General features: G+C 40.6%; 1 non-coding gene across 1 annotated transcript; it reads left to right on the top strand.

Moving 5' to 3' along the window:
• Positions 1–9,182: 9,182 nt before the first annotated feature.
• On the top strand, positions 9,183–9,289 carry LOC112753070 (small nucleolar RNA R71). The gene has a single exon (XR_003177470.1). It is a non-coding gene; the product is annotated as a small nucleolar RNA R71 (small nucleolar RNA).
• The last annotated feature ends 10,674 nt before the right edge of the window (positions 9,290–19,963 follow it).

Below are 19,963 nucleotides of genomic sequence, written 5' to 3'. Positions count from 1 at the left end.
AGCAAATGCTCTCCCAAGAGTTCGAACATGGGACCTCACCAAGGATGAAGAGAAAGCTCTTACCAAGAGATTGAAGCTCTCACAAGGAGTGCTACTTCTCTTGTGATGTCACACAACAAATTGGCACAAGGAGGGAACCAAAGCTCGACTCTTGCAAGCACCCGAGCCTAGCCCTGGGAGCAACACCCATGGGCTAGGAAATTCACCAAAAATTCAAATTAAATCCATTTCTTCACAAAATTTAAAAGCCCACCCAAATTCATAGATCCAAATTAAGAAGTGTATAAATAGAAGCTAGTTTGATTTAGAGAGAACTTTTGCTTTCATTTAGAATTTTACACTTTTACTTTCTTTTGAATTTTTACTTTGGATCTTGGAGAATTGGGAAGGAGAATTGATCTCTCTTCTTCCTTGTTCTTGCTTCTACACTCTTTACTTCTTGTCTTGGATCTTGGGTGGAGAATTGAAGAAATTCTGTTTCAATCTCACCTTGAGATCTCTTTGTTCCATTCTCTGCATAATTCAAGATTTGGTGATTTGAATTCAAATTTCTTTACTGTTTTGATCTTTAATTTTTTTGCAATTGTTCTTTGAGTCAGATCAAGGAAGGCAGTGAGATCTAGACTTGGATTTCTAGTCTCTTGACCCCTGACGTGGTGGAAATTGGCGGATTAAGAAATTAATATAAGAGATACATTGCAAGTACAGTTCTTAGCCAACAAAAATCCGCTTATCAATTTAGAAGGGTTGTCACAAAATTAGAATTAAAATACTGGGAGTATGAATCCCAGGTCATCTCCCAACGAGTTGCAGAAAGATGTGCTATTTTATTAATCAGATGTTTTCCAAAATGGTTTGAGTTTGATAAACAGGAAATTAAATCAGAGAATTTATGTAATTTAAATAAAAATCTTGACCGGGAGTAGATTGATCGGAAGTTCTATTCTTGTTGGAGTCCTACCAAGATTAATTTATAATTGAAGGTTGTTATGCTTAGTTATCCTTTACTAGGTAGAGGAAAGTCAAGCAAGTTGGAAGCCTATTTCTGTTCACAAGTTCTAATCCTCTCCCTTGGGAAGGATTATTGTCAGTGACTAGAGGGCGATCCAACAATAAACCCAATTACAATTTTACTCTTGAGCATTCCAACTCAAGGTTCTCCTCTCAATCAACTCCCAATCAAGTTAGAAAACTACTCGCTCATTATGAATGTTGATGCACGGAAACTTGTCTCTCAACAATTTCCCTCGGCAAGTAACCTGAATTGTCGTCAAGTAAAAAACTCACAATAGAGTGAGGTCGAATCCCACATGGATTGATTGGTCAATCAACTTTAATTAGAGGAATGTTCTAGTTGAGCTAAGCAGAATTTGATGTGAGAGTTGCAAAAAATTAAATGGCGGAAAGTAAATAGCAGAAAATGTAAATGCCGGGAATAAAAAGTTGAATATAAATAACGGAAAGTAAACTGCAGAATCTTAAATGGGGAATGGAGAATTTAGCATGAAAGTAAATTGCAGAAATTAAAGAGAATGGGTAAGATCAGAAATGGGGAGTTCATTGGGCTCAGGAGATGTTGTATTCTCCGGATCAAGTTCATCTTCATCTCTTCCTCAATCAATGCATTCATTGATCTCCTTGGCAATCTTAAGTGATTGAATTCCAATTCCTTGGTAATTCAATCTCTCAAATCTTGATCAATAGCCAATTCCTTGGTCTAATTGCTCATGAGAAGAGATGAAGTGTGGTCACTAATTATACCACATGTATTTCCAAATCAAAATGTTGGTAGGATTATATGTCACTATATCCATCCAGATCCCAATTTGGTCCAACATGAGAAAGCATTTCTAGCATGATCTTTTCATTCCTCTTCCAAGGTTCCGAAGAGATCCAAGTATGAATAGCTTCTTTTCCAAGATAACTACCCAATTGGATGAAGATTGAAAGTTTTCTAGTAAAATCAAGAGAAAAGAAAGAGGAAGGATAATGAAAACTATTATTGATCCATCAAATTACAACACACCTCCCTAACCCAATGAAAGGGGTTTAGTTGTTCATAGCTCTAGGAATAGAAAACAAAGATGGAGAATGCATTCTGAAAGTAAAACTAGAAGTTGCAGAGAAAGTAAAATTTTACAGAGAGTAGTTCTCCCCCATCCAAAAGCTTCCCTCTAGTTCAAAACTACTCCTATTTATACTACTCTTCTGATCTTCTAGTTGGCTCTTCAAGTCTTAGATATGGGCCTTTGGATCTTGAGTTGAAGCAGTTATCATCTTTAGTGGGCTCAGCTTCACTTGCAGAGAAAGTGTGCAATAGGCATGGACTTTAGCTTAGGGCGTCAGTGGAGTTAACGTTAAGTGAAAATGTGGGGTTGCGAACATTAGTGACAATCACCTTTTTCACTAACGTTCCTAACCCAAAATGGTCTACGTTAGCTTCAACGTTAGTGGCACTAACGTGACTACTAACGTTGCCTCTTGGCCCTTCGCAAACATTACTGGGATTTACCTTTCCCAATAACGTTGAGAGTACCCCTTTCTCCCAACGTTAGTGTTCACGTTAGTATAGTTAACGTGACCTTTAACGTAGGCTTGCCAAATCTTCGAGAGCGTTAGTGACACCTACCTTTTTCACTAACGCTCCGAAATGCCCCTTTCCCACGTTAGTGCCTCACGTTAATTACATTAACGTGACCACTAACGTGGTGTTGATTGCCATCTCCAACGTTAGTGACAAAGGTGAGTGTCACTAACGTTGGATCATTATCCCTTTCCTCCACGTTATCTTCCACGTTAATGTAATTAACGTGGTAACTAACATGGCTCATGGTGGCTTAGTCCAACGTTAGTGACAAAGGTTAGTGTCACTAACGTTGGTGATTCCTTGCTCCTTCCACGTTAAAGTTCACGTTAACTAAGTTAACGTGGCTCTTAACATAGCCAATATGGGCTTAGTCCAACGTTAGTGACAAAGGTGAGTGTCACTAACGTTGGCATTATCTTTCTCTTCCACGTTAGAGTTCACGTTAACTGAGTTAACGTGACTCTTAACGTGGCCAATTGCCCTTTTTGGAGCGTTAGTGGCACTCACTTTTACCACTAACGCTTGGAGCTTCCTTTTCCTCCACGTTAACTACCACGTTAATGTAGTTAATGTGGTATTTAACGTAGGCTATGATGGCTTCGAAGACGTTATTGGCAATCACTTTTCTCATTAACGTTGCAAGCTAGCTCCCATTCCACATTAGTGGTCACGTTAGTTAGACTAACGTGACTACTAACGTGGCTTTTCCTTGCCTCCTTTGTCCTGAAATCAAGCGAATAAAGTGCATCAAAGCTCTAATCCAAGTTATGAGTCATGCATCATCCAATTTGTCATTAAATTCATGCATAATTCTCATGAAATCATATAAAATTCACAACGTTTGCTTGAATCAAGATGTAAGTGAAATTCTACCCAAAACTTGCTTAGTTCCTAAGAAAATACATGAAACTACCCTAAAACAGTAAAGAAAAGGTTAGTGAAACTGGCCGAAATGCCCTGGCATCACAACACCAAACTTAAAGCTTGCTTGTCCCTAAGCAAGTATTGAAACATGAGAATAATGAATGAAATGAAATGAGGAATGAATCATTATTGTGGAAGTCATGTTCGTGGTTTTATGGGGTTTCATGCATAGCAACTTAGGTTCATTCCTTTACTGGATTTCAGACCTTTATCATGCCCTGGAATATTCACTTGATTGCACCCCTTGAGACTTTTATTTGTTGATCCCTTTGTCTTTTCAAGGTTCATTGCATCCTTAGGCTAAGTGTTCTGTAAGGGGGCGACTCTTTAAACTAAGCTTTCAGCCAACACTCCCGAACCAGTTGGTTCAAGGTGCTTGGTGTTGAAACACCCCTAAGGACTTACTTCCTCAAGTCTCTCTCCCCCATACATGCACACCAGAGGCACATGGTTTGTTATTTTCTTTCCTTGAGGCCTTGGTGTCCAGCACCTCTTTGGGTTACTAAATGTTCTGTAGCAAGGTTGCTCTTGATAGTGGATTTTCAGTTGATAATCCCGGGTTAGTTAACCCAAGTTACCAAGTGATGAAGCACTCCTAAGAACTTATTCATCCAAGCAGATCCTTGGTACAAGAGCACCACAGACACATCCCTCAAGATTCAAGCCATTGGTGCCTAGCCTTATTTCTTATTACTTTTCTTTCTTTTTCAACTCTAATTGTTCTTTTCTTTTTTTTCTTATTAGGATCTTATTATTTAGCTGGTCTCATGGGGTGTGTTTCAAGCATATGACTTCAGGACAGATAGTTGCCTTCCTACCTTGTTGGTGAACTAACTTAGCTAATCTATTACCATACCACAAACTTAGGAACTTACTCCACAATATGAACCTCACTCTGGTCTTTCATAGCATACATTCTATTTTTATTCGATTCAAAAGGATAAGCATACAAGTAAGCAAGGTGAAGATGCAGTAGTGACATTAGACTAGCAAGCATAGACCTAAGCAATTACAACTTAAAGGCAGAATTTAAAATCTTAAACTACCGTGGAAACATGTTCTATTTCATACATGATTTTCCTTATTTAAAGCTTTGAAAAAGATGGAACAAAGAGGGAACTCCACCACCTTTTACTCATGGGAGTGCTCATGCTCTCCCTCTTGTTTGTCCTCTTTGTGTCCACTTGTGTTTCCTTGTATCCGTGCTAGTTTGGCTTTCTTCCACTCCTCAAGTGCCTTCCTTACTGATTCATGACTCTTTTCTACCCTCCCTCTTTCTTCTCGCGCTAATTCATCCTTTACTTCTTCATATCTTGTGATTCTCGGGTGCAATACAGGCAGTTGTCCAACTAAGTATCCGAGCCTGGCTTGAGTGTTTACATGATGTCCAGTCTCATTCATGTAAATTCCCTTTGCGAACGCTCTATATTCGTCAAAGAGTTCTGCCTGTTCCAATTGTTTCCGATGCATTTCATGTATGTGTGCACCTTGTTGTGCTTGGATGTTGATTAGCTTTTGGATGGCTTCTTGTTGTTGATCTTGCCTTTGCTCTATCCTGTGGAAGGATTCACTCCAATGTTTCCCGTGTTCCAGTTGCTGCTCCATCATTTGCTTTTGCCATTCCCCTTGTTGATTCATCCATCCAGAAAGTAATTCTTCTTGACGGCTTACCAATTGTAATTGCAACTCTTTCTGTGCCCCTTGATTTTCCAAGTATTGTCTAGATAAGCCATCAATGGCTTCCTGTAGTTGGTGCATGTCTAAAGGGGCTTGCTCCTCTAAGTTTTGTCCTTCTACTACTTGATGGGCTGGCCTCTTTATTGGCTTTCGTTGAGGTAAGGGAGATGCAACAGCATGCATCCGTCGAACAGTAATTGGGATGCCCACTTTTATCCACTCGGGGTCCTCATCCTCGAACACTACCCTAGCCCTGTCACACAGACGAAAAATAGTGTTGGGGTAGCCTATCCTTCCTCCAGAATCGCTCTTTTCAGCCATCTTCCTAATACCTTGGGCTATCAGTTCATGGACCTTGATCTCTCCCCCTTTTAGTATACATTACACCATTGTTGCTCTCTTAAGATTCACCTCTGAGTTATTCCCGGCAGGAAGGATGGATCTCCTCACAATTTCAAACCACCCCTTTGCTTCAGGGGTGAGGTCCCCTCTCTTGATGAACTTGGGTTTTCCTTGAGGATCTCGTACCCAATCAGCTCCTGGCACGCAAATATCTTGTACAATCTGGTCATGATTGGGGCTGCCATCTATTCTGGAGTGATAGCTTTCTTCTGCAAATAGTATGGCCCGTAGCTTTAACGCCCTCATGATGCTCATGGGGCTGAAGTCCATGGTTACCCCTCTCACGAAGCTTATATAGGAGTCATCTGCCTTATCATACCTGACTGCATTTGCATAAAACTCTCTTACAAGAGTTGCATTTACTTTTATGACTGGGTTAGTAAGGAGATCCCATCTCCTCTTTTCCACCTTTTCCGTGATTTCGGGGCACTCAGTTTTTCTGACATGAAAGCCTGCTCATATATGATCTACTTATCAACCATCCATCCATATTGCAATGCATGGTGAAAGATTTTGAATTTTTTCTCATCGAAAGGGCGTTGCTCCATTGGCTCCTTCCCTTTTCTTCTCTTAGAGCTTGATGATGCCATAAGTGATTATTTTTTATATGTGAATGTGTAAAGGGTGTAGATAATGGGCTTCGGCCGGTTAAGATGGGGTGTAGTGAAGGGAGTGAGTGAGAGTGTTTCTAATGGGGTAAGAAGAGTTGGGTGTCAAAAGTGGGAAGTGTAAAGGATGGAAATTGGAATGTGAAAGGGAGTACGGACTAGGAACCACTTTATATAGGGAGATGGTGAGTGAATGAAAGGTGTGGATTGATGGAGTGGTTGTGTGATGAACGGATGGGGTTTAGCATGGGATGAGCACAAGGATCATCAACTTTATGATGGGGGGTTGGTTCAAGTTCCGAGCGTGTCACTCTTCCAATGTTGCATGGCAATATTTCCCAATGCATCCCCCTTGAAAACACGTGTATAGTACTTCTCCTTTTGTGGTGGCCGAATCCTCCTTCTTCAATTGTCCCATCAATTCTCCTACAAATAAAGGGATGTGATTAATGAATTTATGGAAAGTGGTGGCAAAATTTAAAAGAAAAGAAAGAGTAACTACTTTTTAAAATTTTTTTGTTGTTAACTGACTAAGTGCTATTCATAAGTACAAACCAACTGACTAATTGATTGTCCATGTATGCAACATTGGTGACACCAAACTTAGTTTGTGGCCATGTGGAGTAAAAGGAATTGTTCAAGGTTCTAAGAGTGACATGATATGAATTGCATTCATATTCTCTTAGTGTGCCTTGAACACCAAACTTGTTCTTCACTATATGTTGCATAAAAGTATTCATTCAAGTATATGTCAGAGTTGATTTGGACTTCATGAACCTTGCATTATTAACTACTTTTAAAAGCATATAAAACATGGGTTGCCTCCCATGAAGCACTTCTTTAGCGTCACTAGCTTGACATTCTGCCCTTTGTCAGGGTGGTTGGTAATGCTTCAGATCTTCCCCTCTTGCAGTAAACCTATATCCATTGGCTTCATCAAGGATCTCTACATGTTCTAGGGAGATCACTTTGTTGATGGTGAAAACCTTAGGTAGCTGAGATGGGATGGTGAGGAGATGAGGTGGAATATTTAGGAAGTAAGCTAAGATCACTTTATCCCCTGGAGAGAAATCCTCTGTAGGGATCTTCTTGTTCCTCCACCCCCTTGGTGCCTTCTTCTTTGTTCCTTTTGATGTTGCCCTGCTCTTTGTGAGCTCTTCTTTCAAGAAAATTTTGTTGCTGGTCTCATATGACTCTGGTGGTTTAGGTTCCTCCTGATTTTCCTTGAGCTGTGACAGCTGCTGATTATCTTGTTCATCAACCAAAGGGATTCCCTGTGATTCAATGCTTGTTTCTTCCACCAGTGCTTTGTCGTGCTCTTTCCTTGGTTCCTTGCTTTCCTGATCTGCTTCTTGTGAGGGTTTGAAGACATTGAATGCGAGTTGTTCGTCATGTATCCTCAATATTAGCTCTCCTCGCTCCACATCTATGAGCGCTCTGGCTGTAGCTAGGAATGGTCTTCCCAATATGATTGGGTGACTCTTCCATTTCCAATATGACAAAGTCTGTAGGAAAGAAGTAGTTCCCAACCTTTACCAACACGTTTTCAACCACTCCCACTGCTTATTTTTGAGTTTTGTTGGCCAGCCTGATGACTACGTCTGTGGGCATTAGCTCATTAATCTGCAGCTTCTTCATAAGGGATAAAGGCATTAAGTTGATGCTTGCTCCCAGGTCACAGAGTCCTTTGTCAAACATTGTTTCTCCTATGGCACAGGGGATGTGAAAACTCCCTGGGTCCTTCCTTTTTGTAGGCAACTCTGGTTGAATGAGAGCACTGCACTCCTTATTCATCACTATTGTTTGGCCTCCCTTGAGTGAGCTTTTCCTGGTCAGCAACTCTTTCATATACTTAATGTATGAGGACATTTGTTGGAGAGCCTTGATGAATGGTATGTTCACATGGAGAGATACAAATATGTCAAGAAACTTTGAGTATATTCTCTTTTCTACACCACCCTTGAGTCTTTGGGGGAAAAGGTGCATAGAGCCTCAGCAGCTCCTTCTGTGTAAGCTTGGTTTCTTGGTGATCCTCTTCCTGTTTCTCTGTTGATGTATCTCCAGGTTGTTCTAATGGTTTGTTCGGCTCTTCCTCAGTCCCCTTATCACTTGTAGTGACCATCTTGTAATCTTCCCATCTTACTTTCTTTGCTTCACCTCTCGGGTTTTTCTCTGTGTCACTTGGGAAGCTGTCAGTGGGTTTGGAAATCTTCTCAGAGAGGTATCCCACTTGAAATTCTAGCCTCTGAATGGTGTCTCCCTGGTATTTGAGATTAGCTCGCACCTCCTCTTTGAACACCTTGTTATCTTGGATTTCCTTACATATGCCTTCAAGTATAGTCTCAATCCTTAATAGTCTTTCTTCCGATGATGGTGAGTTGAGATTGGAGGGATGAGAAGGACCATTTTGGCTTTGGTATGGATGTTGAGGCGTGTTGTTAGGTGGGTGTTGATATGATCTCTTTGTGGAATGTTGGTGAGCTGCATTGTTGTTGGGGTTGTGGCGTCTCTGATCTTGGCCTTGGTCTTGTTGATTTCCCCACCCAAAGTTTGGGTGGTTCCTTCAACCAGGATTGTAAGTCTTGGAGTATGGGTCATGGTTCTGCCTAGGTGGATTTCCAATGTAGTTGGCTTATTCCTGATCACCCTCTGCTTCTTCATTCACTCCTTCTTGAGCTGCTGTTGAGGTGGTGATTACTGCTACTTGACTCCTCTCCATCTTCTTGGTAAGGTCAGCCAGCTGCTTGATGATCATCTTGTTTTGAGCTAGCAGTGCATCCACATTGTTTAGCTCTATTACTCCTCTAGTGTTGCCCCTTTCAGAAGCATAGAAGTAGTCATTCTCAGCTACAGTCTCAATGACATCTATGGCTTCTTCAATGGTCTTCTTCTTGTTCAGGGAACCCCCGGATGAGTGGTCTATTGCCTTCTTTGATTCATAAGAAAGACCTTCATAGAAAATGTGTAACTGCACCCATTCATTGAACATATCTGGCGGGCACCTTCTTGTCAGATCCTTAAACCTCTCCCATGCTTCGTAGAGAGTCTCACCATCCTGTTGTCTGAAAGTTTGAACCTCAGCTCTCAACCTGTTGATTCTTTGAGGAGGATAGAATCTCGCCAAGAATTTGTTCACCACATCTTCCCAGGTTGTTAAGCTCTCCTTCGGGAAGGATTCCAGCCATTTAGATGCCTTGTCCTTGAGTGAGAAGGGGAATAGAAGTAGTCTATAGGTGTCAGGATGAACACCATTAGACTTCACAGTATCACATATCCTCAGCAAGGTGGTTAGATGTTGATTGGGATCTTCTTGAACACTTCCTCCGAATGAACAGTTGTTCTGAACAAGGGTGATGAGCTGTGGCTTTAGTTCAAAGTTGTTGGCATGTATGGTTGGCTTTTGGATGCTATTTCACAGTTTCCTGGGTTTGAATTGATGTAGGATCCCAGAACTCTTCTCTCTTGCCCAGCATGATGCACTGGGCCTTCTCTGCCATGGTTGTGAGCCTCTTCTTTATGATGGTTCTCCATATTCTCATCCATGTCTGGTTCAAAATACTCCTCTTCTTCCTCCGTACCAACTACTCTCTTTCCTCTTGCTTCCCTCCTTAATCTAAGGAAGGTCCTCTCAGGTTCAGAATCAAACGAAGTTGAAGCCCCGCTTCTTCTACCTATCATACAACCAACAAGGCAAAAGCAAGAAGGGGGTAGATGCAGAGAGTATTCTTATTAGAAATGCTGTTAGTGTGAGTGGTGCAATATATCAAACAGTTAGTGGGTAAGTGAACTAAATTGTAAACAACTAAGAAAAGGTTAGGGGAAAAGGAAGAAAATAGCTAAACTGAAAGTGAATTACTCAAATGAAATCAAATAAAATAAAAAAATGCTCAATCTAGTTATCCACCAATTTAATCATTGTTGATGCAAAATCAATCCCCGGCAACGGTGCCATAAACTTGATGCACAAAAACTTGTCTCTCAACAATTTCCCTCGGTAAGTATACCAAATTGTCATCAAGTAAAAACTCACAATAGAGTGAGGTCGAATCCCACATAGATTGATTGGTCAATCAACTTTAATTAGAGGAATGTTCTAGTTGAGCTAACCAGAATTTGATGTGAGAATTGCAGGAAATTAAATGGCGGAAAGTAAATAGCAGAAAATGTAAATGCCGGGAATAAAGAGCTGAATATAAATGACGGAAAGTAAATTGCAGAATCTTAAATGGTGAATGGGGAATTTAGCATGAAAGTAAATTGTAGAAATTAAAGAGAATGGGTAAGATCAGAAATGGGGAGTTTATTGGGCTCAGGAGATGTTGTATTCTCCGGATCAAGTTCATCTTCATCTCTTCCTCAATCAATGCATTCATTGATCTCCTTGGCAATCTTAAGTGATTGAATTCCAATTCCTTGGTAATTCAATCTCTCAAATCTTGATCAATAGCTTATCCCTTGGTCTAATTGCTCATGAGAAGAGATGAAGTGTGGTCACTAATTATACCACATGTATTTCCAAATCAAAATGTTGGTAGGATTATATGTCACTATATCCATCTAGATCCCAATTTGGTCCAACATGATAAAGCATTTCTAGCATGATCTCTTCATTCCTCTTCCAAGGATCCGAAGAGATCCAAGTATGAATAGCTTCTTTTCCAAGATAACTACCCAATTGGATGAAGATTGAAAGCTTTCTAGTAAAATCAAGAGAAAAGAAAGAGGAAGGATAATGAAAACTATTATTGATCCATCAAATTACAACAGAACTCCCTAACCCAATGAAAGGGGTTTAGTTGTTCATAGCTCTAGGAATAGAAAACAAAGATGGAGAATGCATTCTGAAAGTAAAACTAGAAGTTGCAGAGAAAGTAAAATTTTACAGAGAGTAGTTCTCCCCCATCCAAAAGCTTCCCTCTAGTTCAAAACTACTCCTATTTATACTACTCTTCTGATCTTCTAGTTGGCTCTTCAAGTCTTGGATATGGGCCTTTGGATCTTGAGTTGAAGCAGTTATCATCTTTAGTGGGCTCAGCTTCACTTGCAGAGAAAGTGTGCAGTAGGCATGGACTTTAGCTTAGGGCGTTAGTGGTGTTAACGTTAAGTGAAAATGTGGGGTTGAGAACATTAGTGACAATCACCTTTTTCACTAACGTTCCTAACCCAAAATGGTCCACGTTAGCTTCAACGTTAGTGGCACTAACGTGACCACTATTGTTGCCTCTTGGCCCTTCGCAAACGTTACTGGGGTTTACCTTTTCCAATAACATTAAGAGTACCCCTTTCTCCCTACGTTAGAGTTCACGTTAGTATAGTTAACGTGACCTTTAACGTAGGCTTGCCGAATCTTCGAGAGCGTTAGTGACACCTACCTTTTTCACTAACGCTCCAAAACGCCCCTTTCCCACGTTAGTGCCGCACGTTAATTACATTAACGTGACCACTAACATGGTATTGATTGCAATCTTCAACGTTAGTGACAAAGGTGAGTGTCACTAACGTTGGCTCATTATCCCTTTCCTCCATGTTAGCTTCCACGTTAATGTAATTAACGTGGTAACTAACGTGGCTCATGGTGGCTTAGTCCAACGTTAGTGACAAAGGTGAGTGTCACTAACGTTGGCGAGTCCTTGCTCCTTCCACATTAAAGTTCACGTTAACTAAGTTAACATGGCTTTTAACGTAGCCAATATGGGCTTAGTTCAACATTAGTGACAAAGGTGAGTGTCACTAACGTTGGCATTATCTTTCTCTTCCACGTTAGAGTTCACGTTAACTGAGTTAACGTGACTCTTAACGTGGCCAATTGCCCTTTTTGGAGCGTTAGTGGCACTCACTTTTACCACTAACGCTTGGAGATTCCGTTTCCTCCACGTTAACTACCATGTTAATGTAGTTATTGTGGTATTTAACGTGGGCTATGATGGCTTCGAAGACGTTATTGGCGATCACTTTTCTCATTAACGTTGCAAGCTAGCTCCCATTCCACGTTAGTGGTCACGTTAGTAACGTGGCTTTTCCTTGCCTCCTTTGTCCTGAAATCAAGCAAATAAAGTGCATCAAAGCTCTAATCCAAGTTATGAGTCATGCATCATCCAATTTGTCATTAAATTCATGCATAATTCTCATGAAATCATATAAAATTCACAATGTTTGCTTGAATCAAGATGTAAGTGAAATTCTACCCAAAACTTGCTTATTTCCTAAGAAAATGCATGAAACTACCCTAAAACAGTAAAGAAAAGGTCATTGAAACTTGTCGAAATGCCCTGGCATCAAATGTAAACTTCACAAAATAAGAAAGGGAAATAAAGGAAGACATGATAAATAATAATCAAAAAGATCAATTAAAAATAAAAGTAGTTCTTGTATTAATAAATTTTAAAAATAATCCAATAGTAATTCTGAACAAATTAAGGATATGAAAGAGTAAGTGAAAAGTAAGGAAAACAAACTAGAATGATGAAATCTTGGCAGAGGTAATAACTCTTCTCAATATCCCAATCCAAAAAGCGATAAAAACAAAATCCTAAGAACTATGAATGTGTAGGAGTAAAGTCAGATCCAAAAAAACTAAAATTATGCCAAATGAATGTCTCCCCTTGGTCTCTGCATGTTCCCTGGCTCTAATATGCTTTTCTGGGCCGAAACCTGGGTCAAAACATGGCCCAAAATTGCCCCCGGCAAATTCTGCAGATCGCGCACGTCACGCGATCGCGTCATCCAAGCGTTAGCGTCATCCAGCGTTTTGCCTTGCCACGCGTGCGCATCGTCCACGCATTCACGTTACTCGTGCAGTTTCCAATCCATGCGTTCGCGTCAGGCACGCGAGCGCGTCACTACGATTTCTCCATTTCACACAGTTGCGTGAGCCATGCGTCCGCGTTGCTTCTCGCTGATCATCTCCTTAATTTCTTGTGTTCCTTCCATTTTTGCAAGACTCCTCTCCAATTTCCAAGTCATTCATGCCCTATAAAGCCTGAAACACTTTACACAGGGATCATGGCATCGAATGGAATAAAGGAGAATTAAAATACATAATTAAAAGTCTCTACGTAGCAAGTTTTCAACCATGGAGTAATTTTGGGAAGTAATTATAAATACATGCTAATCATACGAATAAGTGGGTAAAGATTTGATAAAACCACACAATTAAACACAATATAAACCATAAAATAAGCATTGATCTTTGAATTTCAACTTAGAATTGGGGTAATTTTGTCCCCTTATTTATTTATTGAATGTTTTTTTTCAATTTTTTTTTACATGAAAATAAGCACAGCTTATCAATGCACATGGATTTTCAATTTTTATAGTTTCACATGAGTAGGTACCCAAATTCCCATTATATTATCATGACACATTCCCTTATTATCTTTTGTTCCCACAATCTTCCCACACTCAATTAACACACAATTCTATCTCAAGCTAACCGAAGATTCAATTGGGATATATAATTATTTTTCCTCTTAAGGTTAGTAATGTGGTAAAATACAGAACAAATGGGATTTAAAGGCTCAAAGTAGCTAACAAAGGTAACTTAAGGGGGTAGGCTTAATTGGGATAAGTGAGCTAAACAAATAATGGCCTCAATCATATGCAAGCATATAAATATATTAAACATTGGACATATAGGATGAAACAAAATATAGATTACAATCATAGAGAAGTAAACACACAAGAATAAAATATTTATGGTTAAATAATGTAACCATGTAACTAAGCTCAAATATTACGGGTTGTGTGTTCTTAGCTTTTTAAACTATGTTCCAAGTATAACTTCAAGCAAATTTAACATAAAAGTTTTGATTAAAATTAGTTAAATTTTGTTCAAAAAGATAGGGTCTTAGAAAAAACTTATTACCTTTTCAATCAAGTAGAACATGCATGTAACTAACCTATTACTATGCAATTTATCCTATTCTACAAAAGAAAACTAACTAAATATCCTATTTTACTGGTGTTAAGGAAGAGAAATTACCTTCGGAAGTCAGGTACTGATCGACCTCCCCACACTTAAGGTTCTGCACCATCCTCGGTGCCATCTGTTAGGAATAAAGGGGGGCTAGTAGCAGTATCTCCACAGTCGGGACCATCATGGCTCCCTGTGCTGGTAAATGAAGTGGAGTCCGGGGTGTCTGGATCTTTGTAGTTTCCCATAAGTAGCTCTTTGAGGTTTGTAAATCAGCGCTTGTTACGGCGCTCTCTTAGCTTTGCTTTGTGTTCCTGCCAATCCAACCTTTCGAGTATCTGATGGAGCAGTTGGTTTGTTATGGGTGCTTGTGGTGTTGAAGGAGAAATGTCTTTAGCTGGTTCAGTAGGTTGGCTTGTAGTGGCTGCTGGAGGCCTGATATATTTCCTGTTAGGGACGTATTGATCATCCCGTGGAAGCATGGCTTTGGTGTCCCCAGCTCTGTAGGAGACTCCGTCTACTGAGATGAGATCTGAAACCAAGGTCGGAAAAGGTAAGTTGCCGGCAATTTGTACGTGTCCCATTGCATTCCGGATGTGTCTTGGAAAGTTTAGGTGCTGGTCTGTAAGGATACACCAGAGTAAAACAGCCATGTCTGCAGTGAAGGAGGACTCGTGGGTGCTCGGAAAGACATAATGCGACATGATCTGTGCCCATACTCGAGCTTCCAGGGTAAGTGCTGAAGCCGATATCCCTTTGGGTCGGGATCGATGGTATCCGTAGATGCATCTGCTGCCAGGTTGTGCGATAACTCTGAGAACAGCGTCCCAGTCAAATTGATATGTCTGGCACTTGAGTGAGGCTTGTTGAAATGCGTCTAGTCCTTCTGGAGCAGGGGAAAGATCTAAAGCTCGTCGAATGGCCTCTTCTGTAATGGGGACTTGCTTCTGACGGACATAGACAGACTGCAGGGTTGGCATGTGGAAATTAGAGTAGAACTCGACTACCCAAGAAAGATTAACCTGCCGTGGCTGTCTCTGTAGGAAATCCCATTGTCGTCGCTCAATTCGCGGCTCAACAAATTCAGCAATACGGGTCGGGAGGATAAGAAGGTATTCGTTGTTGTAACTCCTTTCTGCCAGGATGAGGAACATCTGCTCACAGTAGCGATTGGTAAATCGCGCAGTGTCCTTTGCTGGGAAGGCTTTCTCTTTTTCATCAACCTTTATAATCCTCTTAATTATTTTTGTCGAGGGCTTAACTGCAGTTGAAGATGGCCTTGCCACTAATGCTCTTTTTGTTCCTCTTCTTGCTGGTGGTTTGGGAGTAGGTTTTTCTTTTCCTTTCTTGGTGGCCATCCTAAAAGAAAGAAAAGAGAAAGTATGTTAAAATGCCAAGGGTTAGGGCAAGGAAGAGGGCGGGAATGGTGGTAATCAATGCACAGCAAGGAAGAATGATGTTAACACATGGTCATGACTATATGTGAAAAATCATCAATGGAAATATAGCAAGTGCTTATGATGACAATTAAATGCAAGGTGTTTATTGGCATGCTGGCAAAGGCATGAGTAGCATAGATCAAGCATTCAATGTCCAAGTTATATTACCAAGCCTTCCAAACTAATAACCTGTTTATAATAACAATTATATTTAAATAATATAATATAAAAAAAGGTTTTGTGAAAAGCAAGCATTTAAACTAATAGAATAAAAGATATCAAAAAACAGTGCACAATGCCATACGGACGTTTTCACAAACACATAGCATGCATGGTAAATAAGCTATTGAAAGTATTAAATTGAACATGCAAGCAACCCAATAAAATTAATGTATAATTGCCAAACAATTCCTTAACAATCCACAAGTAAATCATAAGAAATAATAATGACCCAAATAAATTTCCAACACCAATTAAATGAAAAAGAAAGAAAAAGAAAACATGGATAATGAAAGTAAAAAAAAAAAGAAAAAGAAAAGAAGAAGAAAACATAAAAACAAGAAGAAGAATAGAAAAGTAAGGAGGGAAGAAGAAAAGAAAAACCTTGATGATGGTGGTGAGAAAGAGAAAGTAGAAAGTGAGAAAGAAGGAAGAAAAAAAGGCGGGAAGGAAATAAGGAGGGAAAAGAAAAGTAGGATTTGGGGAAGAAAAAGATAAGATATTTTGGCAGATTTGGATAAGCTGTGCGACGCAAGCGACGGGGACGCGTGGGGTACGCGTTCGCGCAAATGGCGCTTAGATGAAACGATGCGGATGCGTCGGTCACGCGGACGTGTGACATGATCTGTGCTAGTGGCGCGAGGGCAGCCTCGCACTCGCACAACTCTCTGTTCGAAACTCATTGTTGCCAAATTTCAGGGTGACGCGTTCGCGTGGTGGCCGCGATCGAGTGAATGGCCAAGATTGGCAGACGACGCGGACGCGTAGGGCACGCGTTTGCGTGATAGGGCTTGTGTGTCTAGCGCCATTCCATCCCCACTCCATCACAACTTGCTGCCATGCACCCTTTATTACATCGATTTTTCAGGGCACGCGTCGCGTGCTTGACGCGGACGCGTGGGAGGCATTTTTCCCTCATAACACGGACGCGTCAACGACGTGGTCGCGTGGGTCAAATTGTGCCAAAGGCACGCCTCTAGCCATGCTCTCGCGTGACTTTCTATTCGATTTCTTTTTCTTTCTTACGCACCTGTGACGCGGGTGCGTCAGTGACGCTGTCGCGTCGCGTGTTTTTTTTTTTAACAATATGCAAATAAAGATGCAAACTATATGTGCTAATAATGAGAAGATTTATTGAAAGAGAAAACTAAAAAGAGAGAAAGGAACGATCATACCATGGTGGGTTGTCTCCCACCCAACACTTTGCTTTAACGTCCTTAAGTTGGACGCTCCACTAGCTCAGTCTTCTGCTGTTGGAGGATCCTCCAAGAGGAAGATCTCTAGCTCCTTATTTTTCGTCACCTTCTCACCATGATATAGCTTTAAGCGATGTCCATTAACTTTGATGAATTCAGAGCTTGAAGGATGACTCAGGTGGAAAACTCCGTATGGCTCGGCCTTCTCTACTCTATATGGGCCTTCCCATCTTGATCTCAACTTGCCTGGCATGAGCCTCAGTCTAGAGTTGTAAAGGAGGACTAAGTCCCCAGGTTGGAACTCTCTCCTCTTGATGTGCTTATCATGCGCAGCCTTCAACTTTTCCTTGTACAGCCTTGAGTTCTCATAAGCTTCTAGGCGAAGGCTTTCTAATTCTTGTAGTTGTAACTTCCTTTAAGCTTTGGATTTCTCAAATCCCATGTTGTACTCCTTCACTACCCAAAAGGCTTTGTGCTCTACCTCAACTGGGAGGTGACAGGCTTTCCAATAAACTAAGTGGAAGAGACTCATCCCAATGGGTGTCTTTTATGCTGTTCTGTATGCCCAGAGTACATCTTGTAGCCTGGTGCTCCAGTCTCTTCTATGAGGTTTGACTATCTTCTGCAATATACACTTTATTTCTCTGTTTTACACCTCGGCTTGCCCATTAGTCTGGGGACGGTAGGCTGTTGCCACTTTATGAATTATCCCATGCTTCTTCAGTAATCCTGTTAGTCTCCTGTTACAAAAATGGGTGCCTTGATCGCTCACGATTGCTCGTGGTGATCTAAAGCGACAGATGATATGGTTTCTAACAAAGGAAACAACAGTGTTAGCATCATCAGTGCGGGTAGGAATTGCTTCCACCCATTTAGAAACGTAATCTACAGCTAACAATATATAAAAATAACCATTAGAATTTGGAAATGGACCCATGAAGTCAATGCCACAAACATCAAAAATTTCATAGAAAAGCATAATCTGTTGAGGCATCTCATCCCTCTTGGATATATTACCAAACCTTTTGCATGGGGAACAAGATTTACAAAATTCAGCAGCGTCTTTAAAAAGAGTAGGCCACCAGAATCCACAGTCTAAAATTTTTCTAGCTGTTTTTTGAGGGACAAAATGTCCTCCACTCTCATATGAGTGGTAGGTCTCTAAAATGGCCTGGAATTCTGATTGAGGCATATACCGTCTAATTACCTGGTCAGTGCCACATCTCCATAAATATGGGTCATCCCATATATAACATTTGGACTCGCTTTTCATCTTGTCTCTTTGATGCTTAGTAAAGTCTGGAGGAAAAGTGCGGCTAACTAGATAATTAGCTACAGGTGCATACCAAGGGACTACTTCAGATACTACTTGCAGGTTATCAAATGGGAAATTATCATCTATAGGAGTGGAGTCATCCCTAATGTGCTCAAGGTGACTCAAGTGGTCTGCCACTAGATTCTGGTTACCACTCCTATCCTTAATTTCTAAATCAAATTCTTGTAGTAGCAGTATCCAACGTATAAGCCTTGGTTTGGATTCCTTTTTAGCTAATAAATACTTTAGAGTTGCGTGGTCTGAGTATACTACTACTTTAGCACCAAGTAAATAGTCTCGGAATTTATCCAGAGCAAAAACAATAGCAAGAAGCTCTTTCTCAGTAGTAGTGTAATTAGACTGAGCGGCGTCTAAAGTCTTAGACGCATAAGCAATTACAAAAGGATCCTTACCTTCATGCTGAGCCAACGCCGCTCCTACTGTATGGTTGGAGGCGTCGCACATAATTTCAAATGGCTGGCTCCAGTCTGGTCCTCTCACAATTGGAGCTTGAGTCAAGGCGGTCTTCAGCTTATCAAACGGTTGTTTGCAATCCTCACTGAACTCGAACTCAATATCCTTCTGCAGTAGTCTGGATAAGGGTAGTGCTACCTTACTGAAGTCCTTAATGAATCTCTGGTAAAAACCTGCCTGGCCAAGGAACGAACGGACTTCCCTCATAGAGGAGGGGTAAGGTAAACTAGAAATAACATCCACCTTTGCTGGATCTACAGAAATGGCAGTATTAGATGCAACATGTCCTAGTACAATCCCTTGTTTTACCATAAAGTGACATTTTTCAAAATTCAATACAAGGTTCGTACTAACACATCTATCTAATACTCTAGATAAACTATCTAAGCAAAGGCTAAATGAATCATCATAAATGCTAAAATCATCCATAAAAACCTCCATATAGTTCTCAATAAGGTCAGAGAAAAGACTCGTCATGCACCTTTGGAAAGTAGCTGGTGCATTGCATAAGCCAAAGGGCATTCTCTTATAAGCATAAGTTCCAAAAGGACATGTAAAAGTAGTCTTTTCCTGATCTTCAGGAGCTATATGAATTTGAAAATAGCCTGTATAACCATCTAAAAAGCAATAATGGGATTTACCTGACAAGCGATCAAGCATCTGATCAATGAATGGCAAGGGGTAATGATCCTTGCGAGTGGCCTGGTTGAGACACCTATAGTCAATGCAAACTCTCCATGCTTATTTCTTATTGTTGTGATTCCAGACTTCTTGGGCACCACTTGTACTGGACTGACCCATTCGCTATCTGAGATGGGGTAAATCATATCTGCTTCAAGTAGCCTGGTCACTTCTTTCTTGACAACTTCTAAGATGGTGGGATTCAATCTTCTTTGAGGTTGACGGACAGGCTTTTCTCCCTCTTCTAGGAATATTCTATGCTCACAAACTTGAGGGTTGATGCCTACTGATGTGTGGAAAATGATCCAACACAAAACTCACCGGCAAGTGTACCGGGTCGCATCAAGTAATAATAACTCACATGAGTGAGGTCGATCCCACAGGGATTGAAGGATTGAGCAATTTTAGTTTAGTGGTTGATTTAGTCAAGCGAATCAAGTATTGGTTGAGTGATTTGTGCTTTGCAGAAACTTAATTGCTTGAAATGTAAAGGGAGAGGGGTAAAGTGCAGTAAATTAAAAAGCAGGAA

Source organism: Arachis hypogaea, chromosome 15 (genome assembly GCF_003086295.3).
Source record: "Arachis hypogaea cultivar Tifrunner chromosome 15, arahy.Tifrunner.gnm2.J5K5, whole genome shotgun sequence".
NCBI classification, from domain to species: Eukaryota; Viridiplantae; Streptophyta; class Magnoliopsida; order Fabales; family Fabaceae; genus Arachis; species Arachis hypogaea.
This window is presented reverse-complemented; position numbering and strand designations above follow the sequence as displayed.